Below are 22,144 nucleotides of genomic sequence, written 5' to 3'. Positions count from 1 at the left end.
CCACGTTTGTCCCTTCCCCTGTCAGTGGAAACGGTTGCACTAATTTGGAGCATTTTATTACTTTATCACCCCCCCCCCCCACCAGCTGTAGCAACCTTAACTAACCTCCTTAGAACTAATACTCTCTAATGCAGGCAGCATCCTGGTGAACCTTATCTACACCCTCTCCAAAGCCTCCACATCTTCCCTGTAATGTGGTATTCAGATCTGTACAGAATTGCTGACTTTTAGAAATTTAGATAAGAAATTCTGGTCCACTACTGCATATAACTTTTTGCAATTTTCCTTTCGTAGATCGTTCATTATGTACAGTAAATACAGTTCATGTTTTCTTTTGTTATGTTAAGTTGTTACCATAGCAACACACACACGCACACACACACACACACAACGGTAGAGGAACTCAGCAGGTCTGGTAGCAATGAAGGAAATGAATAAACAGTCAATGTTTAGGGCTGAGACCCCTCATCAGCACTAGAAAAGAAGAGGGAAAGAAAATTCCAGAATACTTTATACTTTATTGATACTTTATTGATCCCGGGGGAAATTGGTTTTCGTTAGTTGCACCATAAATAATAAATAGTAATAGAACCATAAATAGTTAAATAGTAATATGTAAATTATGCCAGTAAATTATGAAATAAATCCAGGACCAGCCTATCGGCTCAGGGTGTCTGACCCTCCAAGGGAGGAGTTGTAAAGTTTGATGGCCACAGGCAGGAATGACTTCCTATGACGCTCTATGCTACATCTCGGAGGAACGAGTCTCTGGCTGAACGTACTCCTGTGCCCACCCAGTACATTATGTAGTGGATGGGAGATATTGACCAAGATGGCATGCAACTTAGACAGCATCCTCTTTTCAGACACCACCGTGAGAGAGTCCAGTTCCATCCCCACAAAATCACTGGCCGTACGAATGAGTTTGTTGATTCTGTTGGTGTCTGCTACCCTCAGCCTGCTGCCCCAGCACACAACAGCAAACATGATAGCACTGGCCACCACAAACTCGTAGAACATCCTTAGCATCGTCCGGCAGATGTTAAAGGACTTCAGTCTCCTCAGGAAATAGAGACGGCTCTGATCCTTCTTGTAGACAGCCTCAGTGTTCTTAGACAAGTCCAGTTTATTGTCAATTCGTATCCCCAGGTATTTGTAATCCTCCACCATGTCCACACTGACCCCCTGGATGGAAACAGGGGTCACCGGTACCTTAGCTCTCCTCAGGTCTACCACCAGCTCCTTAGTCTTTTTCACATTAAGCTGCAGATAATTCTGCTTACACCATGTGATAATAACAAAGTGGGGAGAAGGGAAGAAGGAACACACACAAAATGCTGGTGAACACAGCAGGCCAGGCAGCATCTATAGGAAGAAGTACAGTTGACGTTTCGGGCCGAGACCCTTCGTCAGAGGGGAAAAAGGACTAGCTGGAAGGTGATAGGCGAAGCTCGGTTGGTGAGAAAGGTAAAAGGCCTGAGAAGGAATCTGATTGGAGAGGAGGGTTGATCATAGGCTAAAGGGAAGGAGGAAGGGAACCAGGGGGATTTGGTAGGCACTTGATGAGAAGGAGTAAGAGGCCAGAGTGGTGAACAGAACAAGAAGGAAGGGGAGGGGAAACAAATTAATGGAAGGAGAAATAGACGTTCATGCCATCAAGTTGGAGGCTACCAAGACAGGATATGAAAAACATGCTACCATATTTTTCTTCAGCCAATTTATAACTTTTTTTGAAAACCACATACATAAATAAAAGAACTAATTAAATTTCTTGCAGCTTTGCAAACTCAAGGTTCAAAGATTGAGAATAAAGTTTACAGAATCACAGGAAAATTACAGCAGAGAAAAATCCCGCACTATTAATAGCATTTCAAAGTTCAAAATCCAAAGTATATTTATTATCAAAGTATGTATATGTTATCATAGACTACCTTGGAATCACAAGTAGTTAGAAGTCTTGGTCTAACCTAGTGTGAAGGTCCCTCTAACAAAGGACAGACACCCTTGTCATGGACAGAGTCCAGTGAAAATTACCAAACAGGTTCCTGAACTGCTGGCTTGTTCTGGGAAGAGAGAGTCAGCAGGCAGTGTATGTACTCTGGAAATTCAGATTATAAAATAATCTTATTAAAACATTAAATTCTTTTGGGACTTGACGGAGTCGATGTGTAGTTGTGTGTCTTTTCAGTGCATGTTTCTTAATCAGCACTGTTCGGATTGTTAGATTGCTGGAGGAAGTTTTCATTACTTGGATCTCAACAATGCCTGTAGCCTTGGAAATAGATTTCATTTGGAGTATCTTCACTCTGAAGCATTAATTTCAGACTGAAGATTCTCCAAGTGTCTTTCTTCTTCCGTGGCTGAGTTCCCGATTTGCTTAGTGTTTCCAGCACTTTTTAATAACAGATTTTCTATACTTGCATTTTTTTTTGCTTGAACTTCGACAATGTAGTCTAGATTGGGCACTGTATAAGGAGCATAGCCAGTTGATAATCTTATTGTCACTGAAGGAAAAGTAACACTAACGTGAATCTTTCATTAAACGGAAATTATGAAAACAAGTCTGAAGAGTGAATTGGCTATGATAGATTAGGGATCTTACTTCTGATAGTTACTGATATTTAAAACTGTCAGTCCTGTTGCTGTATGTACTTCAAACTTATAAACTCTGTTCCATATCACTAGAGTGAAGATGCCAATGGAAAAAAAAAACACTGATGATTATAAAACATACACTAAGTATTTTTACTGCCAACACCTCATATTCTGTCTGGGTGAACTCCACCCTGACAATATGAACATCGATAACTTTAACTTCTGGTAATTCCTCCTAACTCTAACTTCCTCCTTCTCTCTTTTCCCATTCTTCATTCTGGCTCTCCTCTCCTCACCTGCCCACCACATCCCTCTGGTGACCCTCTTCCTTCCTTTTCTCCCATGGTCCAATGTCCTTCCCTTTCAGATACCTTCTTCAACTCCTTACATCCTCCACCTTTCACCTACCATCTTCCTCCCTCGCCCAACTACATACCAGCACCATCACCTAGCTTCACCTATCACCTTCCAGCTTGACCTTCTTCCCCTCATCCCATCTTCTTATTCTGGCTTCTTCCCCTTCCTTTCCAGTCCTGATAAAGAGTCTCAGCCCAAAACATCAACTGCTTATTCATTCCCGTAGATCAGGGAACCTTTATTTTTAATGCCGTGGACCAGTGACATTAAGCAAGGGGTCTGTAGACCCCAGGTTGGGAACTCCTGCCTTAGATACTGTCTGACCTGATGAGTTCTTCTAGCATTTTGTGTGCATTGGTCAAAATTTCCAGCATCTGCAGAATCTGTTGTGTAACCAAATACTTCTTCAGTGTCAGGAGAGTGCTCCATTCCAAACAAATACTTAACTGTGACTACTTAAATCATTGGAAAATTAATAATGGTCTACATATGAGTGCCACGAAATGGAACAAATTGAGGAAAGCTCAATAAAATTTTAAAAATTGGATCTAGAAATTTAATGCATTCATTAGAAATTTCTCTCTCTACAAGAAGCGCTTGATGGCTCTGGGCCTGCACTCTCTGGAGTTTTGAAGAACGAGGGGGATTTCATTGAAACCGATTGAATGTTAAAAGGCCTTGAGTGGATATGAAGAGGATGTTACCCACAGTGGGAGAGACTAGGACCAGAGAGCAGTGCCTTAGAATAGAGAGATACCCCTTTAGAACAGAGATGAGGAGGAATTTCTTTAGTCAGAGGGTGGTGAATCTGCAGAATTCATTGCCACAGACGGCTGTGGAGGCCAAGCCATGGAATATATTTAAAATGGAGGTTGATAGTTTCTTGATTAGTAAAGGCATCAAACATTACAGGGAGAAGGCAGGAGAATGGGGTTGAGAGGGATAACAAATCATTCATGATGAAATAGCAGAGCTGACTCGATAGACTGCATGGTCTAATTTTGCACCTATATTTTATGATCTTAAGTTCTAATTTTGTTGCCGTTAGAAGAATAGAATGATTTAAGATGGCTTTGGTGAAACACAGCAAGTAAAGCTACAAATTACTGTATTAATCACACTTCTTCTCGGATACAATCGCTGCAATCAATAGCCTGTAACTTCCCTTTCAGAGATGAGCTCTTGAACCGCCTGCATGATCTGGTATTTCTGCAGTGTGAACTGAGGTCCTGAAGATGCAGAGTAGTTGTGGTATGGCAGGTGTGGTCTGAATCGAGGTGGCGGGGTCCGGGGGCCTGAGAGTGGGGAATGAGCCAATGTTTAGCCATTGCTGGATTGGACTTGGAGGTGATTCAAAGCAGCAAAGCTGAGGTGAGGTGAGTGGAGGCTAGGCAGAGTTGGGTAAAGGCCGAATTGAGCTGGGGGTATCTCAGGCCTAAAAGCATATCGAAGCAGCAGGCCCCGGGTAACAGAGCGAGGAATGATCGAGATTTGGCCGATTTAAGTGCCAAGCCAGATTGAAAAGATCAGAGTGTCGGGGATGGAAGAGAGTGACAGGCCGGCATTCAGCTCGCTGCCCTATGAGGTTTACTCATCTCCGCACCGAACTGAGGCTGTGGCCTGCAACTAACAGGGTCCTGGATCAGCTGCAGTCATGCCCGGCTTCATGGTTGTGGACTCACTTTCGTGAACTCCAGCTCTGAATGGTATTTACTTACTTTTATTGTTCGCACAATTTGTTTTTCTTCTGCACATTGGGTGTTTGATGGTCTTTTTATGGGTTCTATTGGGTTTCTTTGTTTAGTGGCTGCCTGTAAGGAGACAAATCTCAAGGTTGTATATAGCAAATATGTTTCAATAATAATTATACGTTGAACTTTGAAGAATAACTATTAGATGGGGCCATCCTCTTTAGTAGCTTCTTGAGAGAAATTGATTTACTTCTCAGGAAATGAGAAAACAATAGAAAGCTCAACAATGGAAGAAAATTGGAAATGTAAAGCATTCATTGAAAATTCCTGTCTCTGCCATTTTAATTCAGATTGCTTTAAAGTTCAAAGTAGTTCAAGGTTCAAAGTAAATTTTATTATTAAAGTACATATATATCACCAGAAACAACCCTGAGATTAATTTTCTTGTGGGAATACTCAACAAATCTCTAGAGAAACCGTAACAGAATCAATGAAAAACCGCCCAACCAGAGTGATCATCTAGAGTGCAGAAAACAACAGTCTGTGCAAGTACAAAATGAAGAAACAACAATATAAATAAATAAGCAACAAATATCAGGAACATGAGACGAAGGGTCCTTGAATGTGAATCCATTGGCTGCGGGAAGATTTCAAAGGTGGGGCAAGTGAAGTTGAATGAAGTTATTCCCTCTGGTTCAAGGGGCTGATGGTTGAGGGGTAGTAACTGTTCCTGACCTGGTGATGCGAGTCTTGAGGCTCCTGTACTTTCTTCCTGATGGCAGTAGTGAGAAGAGAGCACGTCCTGGGTGGTGGGGGTCTCTGATGATGGATGCTGCTTTTCTGCGACACCTTTTCATTTAGATGTGCTCAATGGTGGGGAGGGATTTACCCGTGAAAGCTTTGTTAAAAATGTGTAAAGAAGAATTTAAGGAATATCCCCTAAACATTTGTAATGATCTCTCATTACACACATAAAATTTGATGAAACAATTTAAATGAGGTATAAATTTCATGGTGAGTCAGTGCAGTTCTTAATTTTTATATCATCTCCTCAAAGTCAAGGTGACCAGAATCAGAATTATCTTTATTATCATAAACTCATTCACCACTTTATTCAGTACCTCCTGCAACTAATAAAGTGGCCATTAAGTGTATCTTTGTGGTCTTCCGCTGCTGTACCCATCCACTTGAAGGTTCAGATGCTGTGCTGCACCTCACTATTGTAACATGTGGTTATTTGAGTTACTTTCACCTTCCTGTCAGCTTGAACCAGTCTGGCCATTCTCCTCTGACTTCTCTCATTAACAAGGCATTTCAGAACTGTTTTTTTGTTTTTCACACCATTATCTAGAAACTCTAGGGACTGTTGTGCGTGAAAATCCCAGGAAATCAGCAGGTTCTGAGATACTCAAACCACCCCGTCTAGCTGCAACAATCATTCTACAGTCAAAGTCACTTTGATCACATTTCTTCCCCATCTTGATGTTTGGTCTGAACAACAACTGATTCTTTTGACCATGTCTGCATGCTTTTATACATTGAGTTGCTGCCACATGATTGGCTGATTAGATGTTTGCATTAATGAGCAGGTGTACAGGTGTAGCTAATAAAGTGGCCACTGAGTGTATGTTATGTAACTTGTTGTTTTGCAGCAACAGTACAGTGCAATATGTAAAAATCACTCTTAAGTGACAATAAGTAAATATATAAAAAATAATTAAGTACTGCAAAAAGAGAAAATTGTGAGGTAGTGAGGAAATCGTGAGGGGAAGAAGCTGCCCCATGAAACAAAGACTGTGTGACTTCAGGCTCCTGTCCCTCTTTCCTGCTAGTAGCAATGAGAAGAGGGTACATTCTGACTGTGGTCACTGTGGGTTTAGGATTGTCTCGATCTTAATTGAAATCAGAAGCAGTAAGATTTCAGAAGGTTTGCAACGAGAAATTCACTGATCGGTCCTGTGTGCATGGCGCAGAGCTGTGGTGAAGTGTTTCCTCAGAGGACAGAACTGGAAGGGTTAAAGTTTAGGTTGTGGCCGAGGTCTTCCCACCCGGAGGCGCACACACACATTACTGGCAGTAAATTAGATAATGAGGGTGAAGTGACAAATCCAGGTTGTGTGCAATAAGGTGCTAATCCCTTGCTTTAATATCAGAGCAGCATGTAATGATGTTTGGACATCACTCCAGTTTACTGACGACCCCACTGGGAAAGCAATCCAACCTCGCCAGTCTGTCAGGTGACTCCCATTGCCATGGTAACAGGCCTGGGAATCTAATATTCCCTTCGCCCCTCGTAGGACCAGATAAGAGCTAGATTATATAACTAGGCTATCACACTCTGTACTCAAATCAATTAGTGCTAATCCACGGAATGCTATGATGTATTGTGATCACCATAATTTCGAAGAGGGGAAAAAATTGCAATAATTCAGTGAAAATGAGGTTGTCCGCCAAGCTGTGATGTTAATTGGGTGTCCACATTTAATAGGAAAAGAGGACAGTGATGGGATAGCAATCAGAAGTGTGAGTCTCCTGGCTGTCGTTGACCTATCCAAAAAAGACAGTGCCCTTTCCGCTTACTTTTATATATTACAATTTTTCCTGCATATTGTCAGCTTGATATATTATAAAGAAAATTCATATGATGACCCTTACCCTTAATACAAATTAAAAATGGTAATATCATTTTATACTGTAATCCTCACCTTTAATCTTGCTTTGAATTCACATTAATAAAGTAGAAGAATTACAAATAGCCCCGCACAAATACGTTTCATCTTATCAAAGTTCGAGCCAATTTTTAACACTTTCTGTGGCTTCTTGTTTTTACTGGGGTACTGGGCCTATATCTGGAACAGGAAACTATGAAATGCAGATTGAAGTATTCCTCCTGTCTGTGGGAAAGTTATAAATAAGGTTGAAAGAGCGCAGGGAAAATTTACAAGGATGTTACCAGGACTGCAGGATCTGGTTAGGTTGAATAGAATACGACTTTATTCCCTGGGGCACAGGAAAATGAGGGGAAACTTGATAGAGGTATACAAAATTATGAGAGGCATAGAGAGGATAAATGCAAGCAGGCTTTTCCCATTGATATTGGGCGAGACTAGACTAGAGGTTAAGGGTGTAAGGTGAAATATTTAGGGGAAACTGAGGGGAAACCTCTTCACTCATTGGGCGATGACAGTGTGGAATAACTGTGCAAATACAAAAAGAAAAAATAATAATAATTACATATGCAATAAACAATCAAGAACATGAGCTGTAGAATCCTTGAAAGTGAGTCCATAGGTTGTTGAATCAGTTCAGAATGAGTGTGAGTAAAATTATACACACTGGTTCAAGAGCTGGAAGGTTGAGTAACTGTTCCCGAACCTGGATTTTGGAGATGGGGCTCTAGTTTAGGACAGAAATAGAGTAGGAAAGGTTAGGAGAAGGTCCTCCCAACCTACTATCTAGTCTATATGAGGCATCCAATTATTTTTGAATTGCGAGCTTAAGCGGAGTCGGGTTTTTTTTCAATTATATCTCAATGGAAATAAAATTAGGAAAGGGCTTAGTGACAAAATAAATCCTAGGCTTTGCATTTGATGTGTCCATAATCGATCCCAGACAGAAGGGGACTGCATTTGATGTGGCTATAGTAAATCTCAAACAGAGGGAGACTGCATATGGCAGCAGCGAGAAAAGAGCATGGCTTATGTGGTGAGGATGATAGGTGCTGTTTTCCTAGGTCAACATTTCATGTAGATGAGCTCAATGGGTGGGAGTGCTTTGTCTGTGACGCACTGGGCCAAATCCATGGCCTTTCATCGGATTTTCCATTCAAAGGCATTGATGTTCCCATACCAGGCCGTAATGCAGCCAGTCAATACACTTTCCACCACAGAGCTATATAAGTTTGTCAAGGTTTTTGATGTCATGCCAAATCTCCTCAGCCTTCTAAGAAAGTAGAGGCACTGCTGTGCTTTGTTTGCAATTGCATTTACATGATGGGCCCAGGACAGTTCTCCAGACAGAGGGAAGCTGTGTTTGATACATCCATAATGCACTTTGTAGGTATGATCCTCAGCTCCAGAAAGCATTCTGACTGGTTGCATCACCATGAGGTCTGGAGGGGCCACTGCACAGGATCAGAAAAGTTGCAGAAAGTTGTAAACTCAGCCAGCTCCATCATGGGCAATAGCCTTCTCAGTGTCAAGGACATCTTCAAAAGGCGATGCCTCAAAAAGACTACACCCATCATTAAGGACTCCCATCACCTAGGACCTGCCCTCTTTTCACTGCTACCATCAAGGAGCAGGTACAGGAAGCTAAAGGCACATACTCAACATTTTGAGGAACAGCTTCTTCCCCAATGCCATCAGGTTTCTGAAGGGGAGGTGAATGCTTGAACAATATCTCACTACTTTTTCTCTATTTTTGCAATACTTATCTGCAATATGCAAAACAACAAGCTGCATGACATAAATCAGTGACATTAAACCTGATTCTGAATCTGAATTGGATCTCCACATCCTCTGCAAAATTTGACCAGTAGTAACAGTTACAGAGGTTCTGCGAAACACTCCTCTTTCCCCTGTGAAGGAGACTGTACCTCACGACAGCTCCTTCTCTAAAGGGAGTTTGATCGGAGTTGCATTGCCTTTTGCAACCTGTGAACTCCGCTGATTCACCTGGGATTTGAGAAAATTAAAACAAAAGCATGTTTGCTACAGTTTTTAAAACTCTGATGATCTTCATTAAATCATCAGTTTTACCAATTTAAGAGGAACACGATGGGAATCTTTTTCACTTAGAGGGTGGTGAGAGTATGGAATGAGCTGCCAGCACAAGTGGTGGACGTGGGTTCGATTTCAATATTTAAGAGAAATTTGGATAGGTACATGGATGGGAGGGGTATGGAGGGGTGTGGTCTGTGTGCAGGTCGATGGGACTAGGCTGATTAAGAGTTCAGCATGGACCAGATGGGCCAAAGAGCCTATTTCTGTGCTGTAGTGTTCTATGACTCTATAGCTTCTATTCAATTAATATATAATACCTAAAATCACATGTCAAGTGGAATATCTACAGGGGGCACCATCTCAAGGAGGCAACGTCCATCATTAGAGATCCCCACCATCTCTCGTCTGCAGCTTGTCTTAGACAGGAGGTACAGAAACCTGAAGTCTCACAACACCAGGGTCCAGAACAACTACTTCCCTCAACCAACCGGCTAAACCCTAATCACTAATCACTACAGTTTAACGACACTATGACCATTTGGATCATCTTGCGCTACAAAGCAAGGAACTGTAGCCTCTGCCACGTTAAAAGCTTTTTCTTGTGGGTGTGTGTGTGTAAAATAGTGACTGGCTTCCCACGAATTAACAGTCCATCTTTTCAAATTCGCTGCTGGTCTAAAATGTCCCTGTTCGATTTGATTGCCGACTATCATTTTTTTTATGTGGCTGTTTGGAAGTTCAAAGTTCAAAGTAACTTTATTATCCAAGTATATATATGTCACCATATACAACCTTGAGATTCATTTTATTGAGGGCATTCACAGTAAAGACAAGAAACACAATAGAATCCATGAAAGACCTCACTCAAGAGGACAGACCATAAGCAATGTGCAAAAGACAACAAACTGTGCAAATTCAAAAATAAATAGTAATAATAATAAATAAATAAGCAATAAATATCAAGAACATGAGATAATGAGTCCTTGAAAGTGAGTCCATAGGTTGTGGGAACAATTCAGATTTTTTTGGTCTTATTCCAAATATGAACACTGGACTAAATTATTTGCTCCTTGTGAGAATTTTCTATGCCACAAGAAACAAGGTTCAAGATTCAAGTTTACCTATCATGTGTACATTGAAACATTCAATGAAATATATAATTTGCTTTAACAACCAACACACCCAAAAGGTGTGCTGGGGTGGGGGAAGCCTGCAACTGTTGATTTTATTTGGCGACAGCATAGCCTACCTGCTATATTTAGCAGAACAACACAAAACACAACAAGAAACCAAACAACGACAACAAAACAAGCCTCTTTCTCTCCGTCCCACCAACCAACACACACACACACACACACACACACACACACACACACACTCACACACACAGTCCTTTAATCCCAGGACAAATACATTCCCAACTTAATCAGGTAATTTCAGTGAGTTTATGCTTTGCCATCAGATTCCAAAGAAGTTGGGGCATTTGTACTCAGAAGAGCAGATTTACTGTCATTTACAATATGTCAACACTCATTCCGACATGAACATTGCATGTCCACTATGTTCAGCAGAACAATACAAGCAACAGCAACAACAAAAAATTAAGCTCCTTTCCCATCCCTTCTGGTGCCAGTATAGCATCTCCTCAATGTCAACAGAACAGCATGACACAACAAACAACAAAAACAATGAAACAAGTCCCTATTCCTCCCATCCACACACACAGTTCTCCAACCCAGGACAGTCCATCTTCTCTGGCCTCCAGCCTCTAGCGGAATCGGACTTGGACTCAGATTTAGGCTCGCAGATATTGGACTTCGACTCTCCCAGCAGACTCGCCGAGGTTCACAGACTCAGCTCCAGCAAATGGGCCTTGAGATTTGTATTTCCAATTCAGCTCCCGGGCCTCTTAACAGCATCATGAAACCGCAACAGAAGGGTCAGCCATTTCCTATGCAGGTCACCTCCCTGCAGTAGAAGCTTCTTTTCCTTCCTTTCCTTCTCTCCCTTGTTGTGTATTTAATATTTCAGTAATATTTGAGTAATATTGTAAATATATTACCTGATTAAGCTATCTTTCTTTACATAATGCATTGTGGGCAATCTGTAAAAGTACGCAAATGGCATACGTCATCACGCCACCACGTGATATGTGTATGACTAGCTTAAAGTAAAAGATTTAGACTTCCATTCCGGACTCTCTGCCTTTTCCTTTTAATTAGCTTAATGTTTTGGAGTTACTAAACTAACACCTCTCTCTCTCACTTTTCAGTGTCAAAGGAAAACGCAGCATCAGTGAGCCTGACCAGCTTGTTCTTCCCGGCCTGTGATGCCCATGCCGACTTGCTGCGATGTATCTTCATCAGGTTTCCTCTGCCTGGATGGAGTAGCAGGTTTACTTGGGGACATGTGAATTTGGAATATACCAACAATACTTGATTTTGCATATTTGATTCGTGAGAGTCATTGCCTCATTGCCGGTGACCTTGGTTCCACTGAGGATAGCTGCATTACCACCCACTCGATATCACCAATACCTTATCTTTCACATACTTCAAATCACTTTTCTTAAAGATCCAGTTAAGTTTATGGTCAGCAGGAAAGATACACCGGCAGCTTTGAAGACAAAGCTATGATTTACAATCTGTCAGACAGGATACGGGACTCTTGAATGGATCTTCTTTGATGATGAAGATAAACTTCTGATCCATCAATATATGTCACCATGGCCCTTGCACTTCATTGTCTACGTGCACTGTCTCTAGAACTGAAACACTACATTCTGCGTTCTGTTATTGCATTCCCTTGTACTACCATGGTGGTGTAGCAGTTAGTGTAACACTGTTGATGGGGGTTCAGGACAGATGAAGAGTCTTGGCCTGACATGACAACTGTTCATTCCTCTCCATAGGTACTTCCTGACCTTCTGAGTTCCTCCAGTATTTTGTAGGTGTTACTTTCAAGTTCAGGACAAGAGAAATGGGAAGTGTACAGGTAGAAAACTGATGAGGTCTGGCATTTTACAACATGTTTGAACAGATCCACAAATTGAAAATATTTCTGAGCTGCACTACACTGCTGATGAACTGAGAACATAGCGAGAAGTCGAGATCAAACAGCTCAAAGTCACGTCAGACGGAAGTTCTTTTAAGAAAGCGCCATGGTAGAGTAGCGTGGCACTACAGCTCAGGGAGTTGGAGTTTAGAGTTCAACTCCAGTGTACTCTGTATGTTCTTCCCACGAATGCGTGGGGTTCCTCCATGTGCTCTGGCTTCTTCCCACAGTCCAAAGTTGTAATGGTTAGTTTGTTAATTGGTCACTGTAAATTATCCATTTGGTGGCATGGCTCTTGAACAGAAGGGCATTTCCGTGATGTATGTCTAAAGTAGAGCTACTAGGACTTGATGTTTCAATCCCTATTGTAAGTTGGCACTCTCGATGTTGGCAGTGGTGACAAGGAGGGAGGGTAGGTACGTCATTGGGGTCATCAGGTGGGCCCCCTCCTTCTTTGACTTTTCGTTGATAAGCCCACAGTGTCTCCAGAGGGCTCAACGGTGCTACCCGGCGTCCTAGATACACCCGCCTCAGTTCCATACCTTCCTGTCTTCATCTTGCAGCCCAGTTCTTGTCTTTCCTTTTAATCCAAATCCAATTGCTGCTTTCTTCTGCTGCATTTGACAAGGACTTGATTGCCTGTTGGAGGGAGTGACCCCTCACCCCCATCTTCTTCAATAGACTGGTCGTAGATGTAGCAACGAATCCTCTGCATCCCACTCTACGGGGAAAATCTTGGTCTTCCAGCCATTCTGGGCAGCTTCAGTTGTAGATAGATAGATAGATAAATAAATAAATAAATAAAGACATTCAAAGAAGTTCTCAGTGAGTGCCATTTCTTGACATCTATCCAGTTGGCTTAGTTCTTGAGTTAATGATTGAGGTTGATTGATTCTTGATTGGTCAGGGTAAGAAGGAGTATGGGGAGAAGCCAGGTGATTTGGGCTGAGAGCAAAATTGGATCAGCCATGATGAAATGGTGGAGCAGACTTGGTGAGCAAAATGGCTTAATTCTGCCCCTGTGTCTTCTGGTCTTATGGTCCAAATATGGACACAGTCATCAAGGCTCAGCTTTATTCACCATATACATTTACATGTATTAGGAACTTGCTGTGGTGTGTTGGTCAGGGTGCAGCATGCAACCAAAATCAGCATTAAATTCTTGCTATTTTTTCTCAAAACAGAAAATAATAAATCCATATGGTGCTTTTCCAACCCTACTTTTGCAGTGTATCCACTGTTACATTGTTACAAATACTCAGTTGCAGCTACAGTGAAGAAGTCTATTTTGGGACTCCCTGCTATGGAACTTAACTGCCTTTGTAAAGTTCCATTTCAATTGGTTAAATCCAGTTTGATGTTTGACTAAATCTCAGTTCAAATATCACTAATTTCTCTCTATACGGGTGACTCTGCATAATTATTCATATCAAACACCAACTCATAAATGCAGCACGTTCTGTCTAACGTTCATTATGTTCAAAGTTCAACATTCAAAGTAAATTTATTATTGAAGTACATATATGTCACCATATACAACCCTGAGATTCAATTACTTGCGGCATTCGCAGTAAATACATGAAACACAATCAAATCAATGAAAGACCGCACACAATGGGATGGACAAGCAACCAGTGTGCAAAGGACAACAAACTGCCAAATACAAACAGAAAAAAAACTAAATAATAATACATAAATAGCAATAAGTATTGAGATCATGAGATGACGAGTCGTTGAAAGTGTGTCCATTGGTCGAGGGAACAGTTCAGTGATGGAGTGATTGAAGTTATTCCCTCTAGTTCAGAGTCTAATGGTTGAGGGGTAGTAAATGTTCCTGAACCTGGTGGTGTGTGTCTTGAGGCTCCTGTACCTTCTTCCTAATGGCAGTAGTGAAAAAAGAGCAATGCCTGGGTGGTGGGAGACGTTGATGATGGATGCTGTTTTCCTGCGACAATGCTCTGTGTAGATACGCTCAATGGTGGGGAGGGCTTTAACTATGATGGACTGGGCCATATCCACTACTTTTTGCAGGCTTTTCCATTCAAGAGCTTTGGTGTTTCCATACCAGGTTGTAATGCAACCAGTCAATATACTCCCCACTACATATCTACAAAAGACAAAAAGAAGAAATAATAACAATAATAAATAACCAATACATATCAAGAACATGAGATGAAGAATCCTTGAAAGTGAGTCCATAGGTTGTTGGAACATTTCAATGTGGAGGTGAGTGAAGTCGGTTTAACAACTTGATGTGTGTAGGGTAATAAGTGTTCCTAGGCCCTTACCTGAATTTACTTCCACTGACAAGTCCACCCACTATCTTATCATTTTCTGTCAGTCACCTTATATTAGGTTAGATTAGATTATGAGGACACGCAGTCCTGTTTTATTGTCATTTAGTAATGCATGCATTAAGAAATGATACAATGTTCCTCCAGAATGATATCACAGAAACACAGGACATTCGAGGTCGTCCGAGGTGCGACAATTGAAGGAGTGAGTGAGGACATTGGCTGAGAAGGAGCGGTTGATTTAAAACCCGGTCGAGACCTGCCTGCAAGACAAACGTTCGAGGTCGGCCGAATGCGACAAGTGAAACGAATTAGTCAAATAGCAGCCAATATAGTCAAGGCTTGCTCTAGGCGAGTGGACTGTCGGGGAGCGGCCTTGTCGAGGGAAGTGCCTTGCGAGCAAAGTGCGATTCTTTGTCTGGAGAGTCTTCGGCGAGGAGGCTGAGGGAGGAGACTATGCCACATTTGCAGAGGGTGAGAAGTGGTGAGGAAATGACAGGTCAACTGATTCAGTGTGAGGCTTGCATGATGTGGGAGGTCAAGGATGTTGATGGTGCCTCTGGCTGCTACAAATGTGGAAAGTGTGTCCAGGTTCAGCTCCTGAAGGACCGTGTTGAGGCACTGGAGAGGCAACTGAATGACCTCAGGTTCATCTGGGAAACAGAGATTTTTGTGGACAGGGCCTGCAGTGAGATCGTTACACTGAAGATACCGGAAGACAGAAGGGGGGGCGACGATGAGGAACAGATGGATGCTTGGAGTACAGGAGACCCCGGGGGATGTGCCTCTTGAAAACAGGTTCTCTCTCTTGGAAGTTGTCAGGACAGAAGACAGTGCCAGTCTGAGAGGCGGACGGGTCTGCGAGTCAAAAGTTGGCGCTGAAACAAAGCCGTGGAGACAGATGTCAGGCAGAGCCGTGGTAGTAGGGGACTCCATAGGGAGAGGTATGGATAGGGGCTTCTGCGGCAACAGGCGAGATTTAAGGATGGTGTGTTGCCTCCCTGGTGCCAGGATCCAGGACATCACGGACCTATTGCAGGGCATGCTCAAGGGAGAAGGTGAACAGCCGGAGGTGGTGGTGCATGTCGGCACAAATGACATTGGGAAGAAGATGAGAGACATTTTGTAGTGTGACTTCAGAGAACTCAGAAGAAGGCTGAAAAGCAGGACCTCCAGGGTGGTTATGTCCGGTTTGCTTCCAGTTCCTTGTGCTGGAGAGGACATGAACAGGGAGATAGGGAATCTGAATGTGTGGCTGAGGAGCTGGTGCAGGAGGCAGGGATTTAGATTCTTGGACCACTGGGATCTGTTTTGAGGTAAGGATGAATTGTACAAAAGGGACGGGTTGCACCTTAACAGACGGGGGACCAGCATTCTGGCAGGCAGGTTTGTCACTGCTACATGGGTGTGTTTAAACTAAGTAGTAGGGGGAGGAGATGAACTGGAAATATAAGAATGGAGTTAAAGGGAATGAGAGAATAAGAAGAGTTAAGAAAGACAACAGAATTAACGGGGCAGAAAGCTCAGGAAGAGATCGGAGAGTATGGGCAAGTGCAATAGGAATCGATGTGAAAGGTGAGGGGAGTAAAAGTATTACTTTAAATGGATTAAAAGTATTATATATGAATGCATGGAGTATAAGAAATAAAGTGGATGAGCTTGAGGCTCAGTTGGAAATTGGCAAGTATGATGTTGTGGGAATAAGAGACATGGCTGCAAGAGGACCAGGGCTGGGAAATGAATATTCAGGGTATACATCCTATTGAAAGGACAGACAGGTTGGCAGAGGGGCTGGGGTGGGTCTGTTGGTGAGGAATGAAATTCAGTCACTTGCGAGGGGAGACATAGAATCAGGAGATGTAGAGTCAGTATGGATAGAACTGAGAAACTGTAAGGGCAAAAAGACCCTGATGGGAGTTATCTACAGGCCCCCAAATAGTAGCCAGGATATAGGGTGCAAGTTAAATCAAGAGTTAAAATTGGCATGTTGCAAAGGTAATACTATGGTTGTTATGGGGGATTTCAACATGCAGATAGACTGGGAAAATCAGGTTGGTACTGGACCCCAAGAAAGGGAGTTTGTGGAATGCCTCAGAGATGGATTCTTAGAGCAGCTTGTATTGGAGCCTACCAGGGAGAAGGCAATTCTGGATTTAGTGTTGTGTAATGAGCCAGATTTGATAAGGGAACTCGAGGTAAAGGAGCCATTAGGAGGTAGTGACCATAATATGATAAGTTTTAACCTACAATTTGAAAAGGAGAAGGGAAGATCAGAAGTGTCAGTATTACAGTTGAACAAAGGGGACTGTGGACACATGAGGGAGGAGCTGGCAAAAGTTGACTGGAAAGATACCCTAGCAGGGATGACAGTGGAACAACAATGGCAGATATTTCTAGGAATAATACAGAAGGTGCAGAATCAGTCATTCCAAAGAGGAAGAAAGGTTCTAAGGGGAGTAAGGGGCGACCGTGGATGACAAGGGAAGTCAAGGACAGTATAAAAATAAAAGAGAGGAAGTATAACATAACAAGGATGAGTGGGAAGCCAGAGGATTGGGAGAATTTTAAGGAGCAACAGAAGATAACTAAAAAAGCAATATGGGGGGGAAAAGATGAGGTACGAAGGTAAGCTAGCCAAAAGTATAAAGGAGGATAGTAAGAGCTTCTTTAGGTATGTGAAGAGTTAAGAATTAGTTAAGACCAAAGTTGAGCCCTTGAAGGCAGAAATGGGTGAAATTATTATGGGGAACAAGGAAATGGCAGACGCGCTGAACAGGTACTTTGGATCTGTCTTCACTAGGGAAGACACAAACAATCTCCCGGATGTAATAGTGGCCAGGGGACCTAGTGTAACCGAGGAACTGAAGGAAATTCGCATCAGGCACAAAATGGTGTTGGGTAAACTGATGGAACTGAAGGCTGATAAATCCCCAGGGCCTGATGGTCTGCATCCCAGGGTACTTAAGGAGGTGGCTCTAGAAATTGTGGATGCATTGGAAATCATTTTCCAATGTTCTATAGATTCAGGATCAGTTCCTGCAGATTGCAGGGTAGCTAATGTTATCCCACTTTTTAAGAAAGAAGGGAGAGAGAAAACAAGCAATTATAGACCAGTTAGTCTGAAATCAGTGGAGGGGAAGATGCTGGAATCAATTATACAAGATGAAATAGCAACATACTTGGATAGCAGTGGCAGGATAGGTCCGAGTCAGCATGGATTTACGAAGGAGAAATCGTGCTTGACTAATCTTCTGGAATATTTTGAGAATGTGACTATGAAAATGGACATGGGAAAGCCAGTGGATGTAGTGTACCTGGATTTTCGGAAAGCCTTTGATAAGGCTCCACATAGGAGGTTAGTGTGCAAAATAAGAGTAAATAGTATTGGGGGTAGGATACTGACATGGATAGAAAATTGGTTGGCAGACAGGAAACAAAGAGTAGGGATCAATGGGTCCTTTTCAGAATGGCAGGCAGTGACTAGTGGGATACCGCAAGGCTTGGTGCTGGGACCGCAGCTATTTACAATATACATTAATAATTTAGATGAAGGGATTAAAAGTAACATTAGCAAATTTGCAGATGACACAAAGCTGTGTGGCAGTGTGAAATGTGAGGAGGATGTTCTGAGAATGCAGGGTGACTTGGACAGGTTGGGTGAGTGGGCAGATGCATGGCAGATGCAGTTTAATGTGGATAAATGTGAGGTTATCCACTTTGGTGGCAAGAACAGGAAGGCAGAGTACTATCTGAATGGTGTCAAGTTAAGAAAAGGGGAAGTACAACGAGATCTAGGTGTCCTTGTTCATCAGTCACTGAAAGTAAGCATGCAGGTACAGCAGACAGTGAAGAAAGCTAATGATATTCTGGCCTTCATAACAAGGGGAATTGGTATAGGAGCAAAGAGGTCCTTCTGCAGTTGTACAGGGCCCTGGTAAGACCACACCTGGAATATTGTGTACAGTTTTGGTCACCAAATTTGAGGAAGGACATTCTAGCTGTTGAGGGAGTGCAGCGTAGGTACACGAGGTTAATTCTCAGGGTGGCAGGACTGTGATATGTTGAAAGATTGGAGCGACTGGGGTTGTATACACTGGAATTTAGAAGGATGAGAGGGGATCTGATTGAAACATATAAGATCATTAAGGGATTGGACACGCTAGAGGCAGAAAACATGTTCCCAATGTTGGGGGAGTCCAGAACCAAAGGCCACAGTTTAAGAATAAGGGGTAGACAACTTAGAACGGAGTTAAGGAAAAACTTTTTCACACAGAGGGTTGTGGTCCTGTGGAATGCTCTGCGTCAGAAGGCAGTGGAGGCCAATTCTCTGGATTCTTTCAAAAAAGAGTTAGCTAGAGATCTTAAAGATAGCTTAGTGAAGAGATATGGGGAGAAGGCAGGAAAAGGGTACTGACTGTGGATGATCAGCCATGATCACAATGAATGGTGCTGCTGGTGCGAAGGGCTGAATGGCCTACTCCTGCACCTATTGTCTATTGTCTAAGACAAACCGACTGAAAAACTGACAAAAACTACATAATTGTAACATATAGTTACAACAGTGCAAAACAATACTGTAATTTGATGAAGAACAGACCATGGGCACGGTAAAAAAAAGTCTCAAATTCTCTTGCAAGTCCCATCATCTCACACAGATGGTAGAAGGAAGAAAAAAAACTCTTCCTGCCATGAGCTTCTAGCGCCGCAAACTTCCTGATGCAGCATCCTGGAAGCACCTGACCACAGCTGACTCTTGAATGCGTCCGAAAGCTTTGAGCCTCTGACCAGCCCTCCAACACCGAGCACCGAGCACCATCTCTGCCGAGCGCTTCAACCCCGGCCCTGGCAACAGGCAATAGGCAAAGCCGAGGATTTGGGGCCTTCCCCTCCGGAGATTCTCGATCGCACAGTAGCAGCGGCAGCAAAGCAGGCATTTCAGAAGTTTCTCCAGGTGTTCCTCTGTGCTTCTCACGTCTGTCTCCATCAAAACAGGATTGTGCACGGCCCCTAGTTAACACATACGATATCATTTTGGACCGGCCGCGCGTGCTATGTCGTGCCGCCATCTTCTCCTCCCTCTCCTTATGGAGAGTTATACAGCTTAACGTCACTTTATGGACATACAATCTACCTAAGAATATAAACTATGTTATGTAGTTATAGTTATTGGGATTTTTAATTATTATTGTGTTCTTTTTTTGTGTTGCATTGGATGCGGACTAACAATTATTTCATTCTTGTGTACAGGAAATTATATTAACCAATCTTGAATCTTGAAGCTTGAGATATAATTGGAAAAACCTGCTCTCTTTACACTCCCAAATTAAATATAATTGGGCACGTCATACAGAGTAGACCGTAGGCAGGGAGGAGCTTCTCATAACTTTTCCTACTCTATTTTGTGTCCTAAACTAGAGCCCCAACACCAAAATAGAAATGGGAAATTTTGCCAAAATCTGGGCTGACAGTATTTAGAAACCTGATGAACACTAGTGAATGGATGTGATGAATTGCTATGTTTTTATCCCACCAATTGTCTCAGGGAAGTGGAGGAATTTGATCCCCTCAGAAGGACATTTAAATTGAATAAGGAATCAAATCGCTCTGGTGCACTTCACTTGAACATCCTCAGGCGGGCTGTTTTGAAACATTAAGCTAATGGAGGAGTTGTGTGGGCTTTAACCTCTGTTCTCTGTGCTATTTATTTTAGTGGGGGCAGAGTGAGAAGTCAGTGGGAAATCTATTCAGTCCTTGGACCATGACAACATTACTTGCAGCCTCTGCCATGTTAAAAAGGTCTTTTTTTGTGTGTGTAAAGTAGTGACTAGCTTCCCGTGAATTAACGGTCTGTCTTTTCAAAGTCACTGCTGGACTAAAATGACCCTGTGGTTCTCTTCAATTTGACTGCCGACCATCATTTTCTTTTATGAGGCTGTTTCGAAGTTCAAAGTTCAAGGTAAATTTATTATCAAAGGACATATATGTCACCATATACAACCCTCAGATTCATTTTGTTGCGGGCATTCATTTTAAATACAAGAAACGCAATAGAATCAGTGAAAGACCACACATTTTCTTTGCTCTTATTTGTTCAGGGAGTAGATCGATCAAGTTATATTCTGCAAATTTCAATGATATACTAACAGATAAATACACATGGCTAAGGACAAAGTAAAATTCATTTCTTTTAATGTCAATGGGCTGTTGAATCCAGTCAAGTGCAGTAAAATTCTATCAGAAATGGGAAAAGAACAAGCCCATGTAGTATATTTACAGTAAACTCACTTAAGTGATAATGAGCATGGAAAATTAAAGAAATGGGCTTCACTAATTTGTTTTTCTCCTCATATAAATCAGAACATAGAAGAGGAGTTGCTATTCTCATCTCAAGCAAGCTAAATTTTGAAGAAGTATTCTAAATGGGAAATAAGGAGGGCAGATATATTCTGGTAAGGGGGAATATAGATGGAAATCCAGTTACTTCATTGAATATATATGCACCCCCAGGAAGTGATATTAATTTCTTCCAGAAAATTACTAATATTATGGTAATGGAAACAGAAGGTTTCTGATATGTGGTGGAGACTTAAATTTACAATTACAACCAAAGCTAGACTCTTCCAATAGAAAAACTTATGAAACAAAGTCCTTGCATAAGAAAGTTAACACTCTTTTTGAGGGTGTTGGTCTAATTGATATATGGAGGGACCTTTTCCCTGACAGAAGGGATTACACTCATTATTCTGCCCCCCATTCCGTATATACAAGAATAGACTATTTCATAACATTTGGAAAAGATAGAGACAAAATAAACACCTGTGGAATTGGGACAATAGATGTAAGTGACCATGCACCTATATATTTATCTGTTGATTTTGACCTACAACCAAGGAATACTATTTGGAAACTAAATTCAAGTCTACTTAATGATTCCTATTTTAAGGAACAAATTAAAGAAGAAATTGGTCTTTACTTAGAATTCAATGATAATGGAGGGGTTTCATCTCCCATTCTATGGGATACTCTGAAGGCTATCTTAAGAGGGAAAATTATAGCTATATCTTCATATAAGAAAAAAAATAAGGAATAAGACATTAGAGGAATTACAAAATAAACTGAAGGAACTAGAAAAAAAAAACAAATTGAGTTAGGCACAGGATACACTAGAGGAAATTTAAAAAAATAGGAATGAAATTAATAGTTTGGCTGCACAAGAAATTAGAAAAAAATTATTGTTTCCGAAACAGAGGCACTATGAAAATGGATCTAAATCGATGAAAATACTGGCATGGAAACTGAAAACGAAAGATAGCAGAAAATACAATTCATAGAATTAGGGATCCAAGAACAAAAGTGATAAAAAATAAGCTAAGTGAAATTCAAGAAGTTTTTACGAAACTCTATATTCCAAAGTTCCAGGGGGAAGCAT

This window comes from Mobula birostris, chromosome 2 (assembly GCF_030028105.1).
Source record: "Mobula birostris isolate sMobBir1 chromosome 2, sMobBir1.hap1, whole genome shotgun sequence".
Classification (NCBI taxonomy): Eukaryota; Metazoa; Chordata; class Chondrichthyes; order Myliobatiformes; family Myliobatidae; genus Mobula; species Mobula birostris.
The sequence above is the reverse complement of the archived record's forward strand: the minus strand, read 5'-3'. Positions refer to the sequence as shown.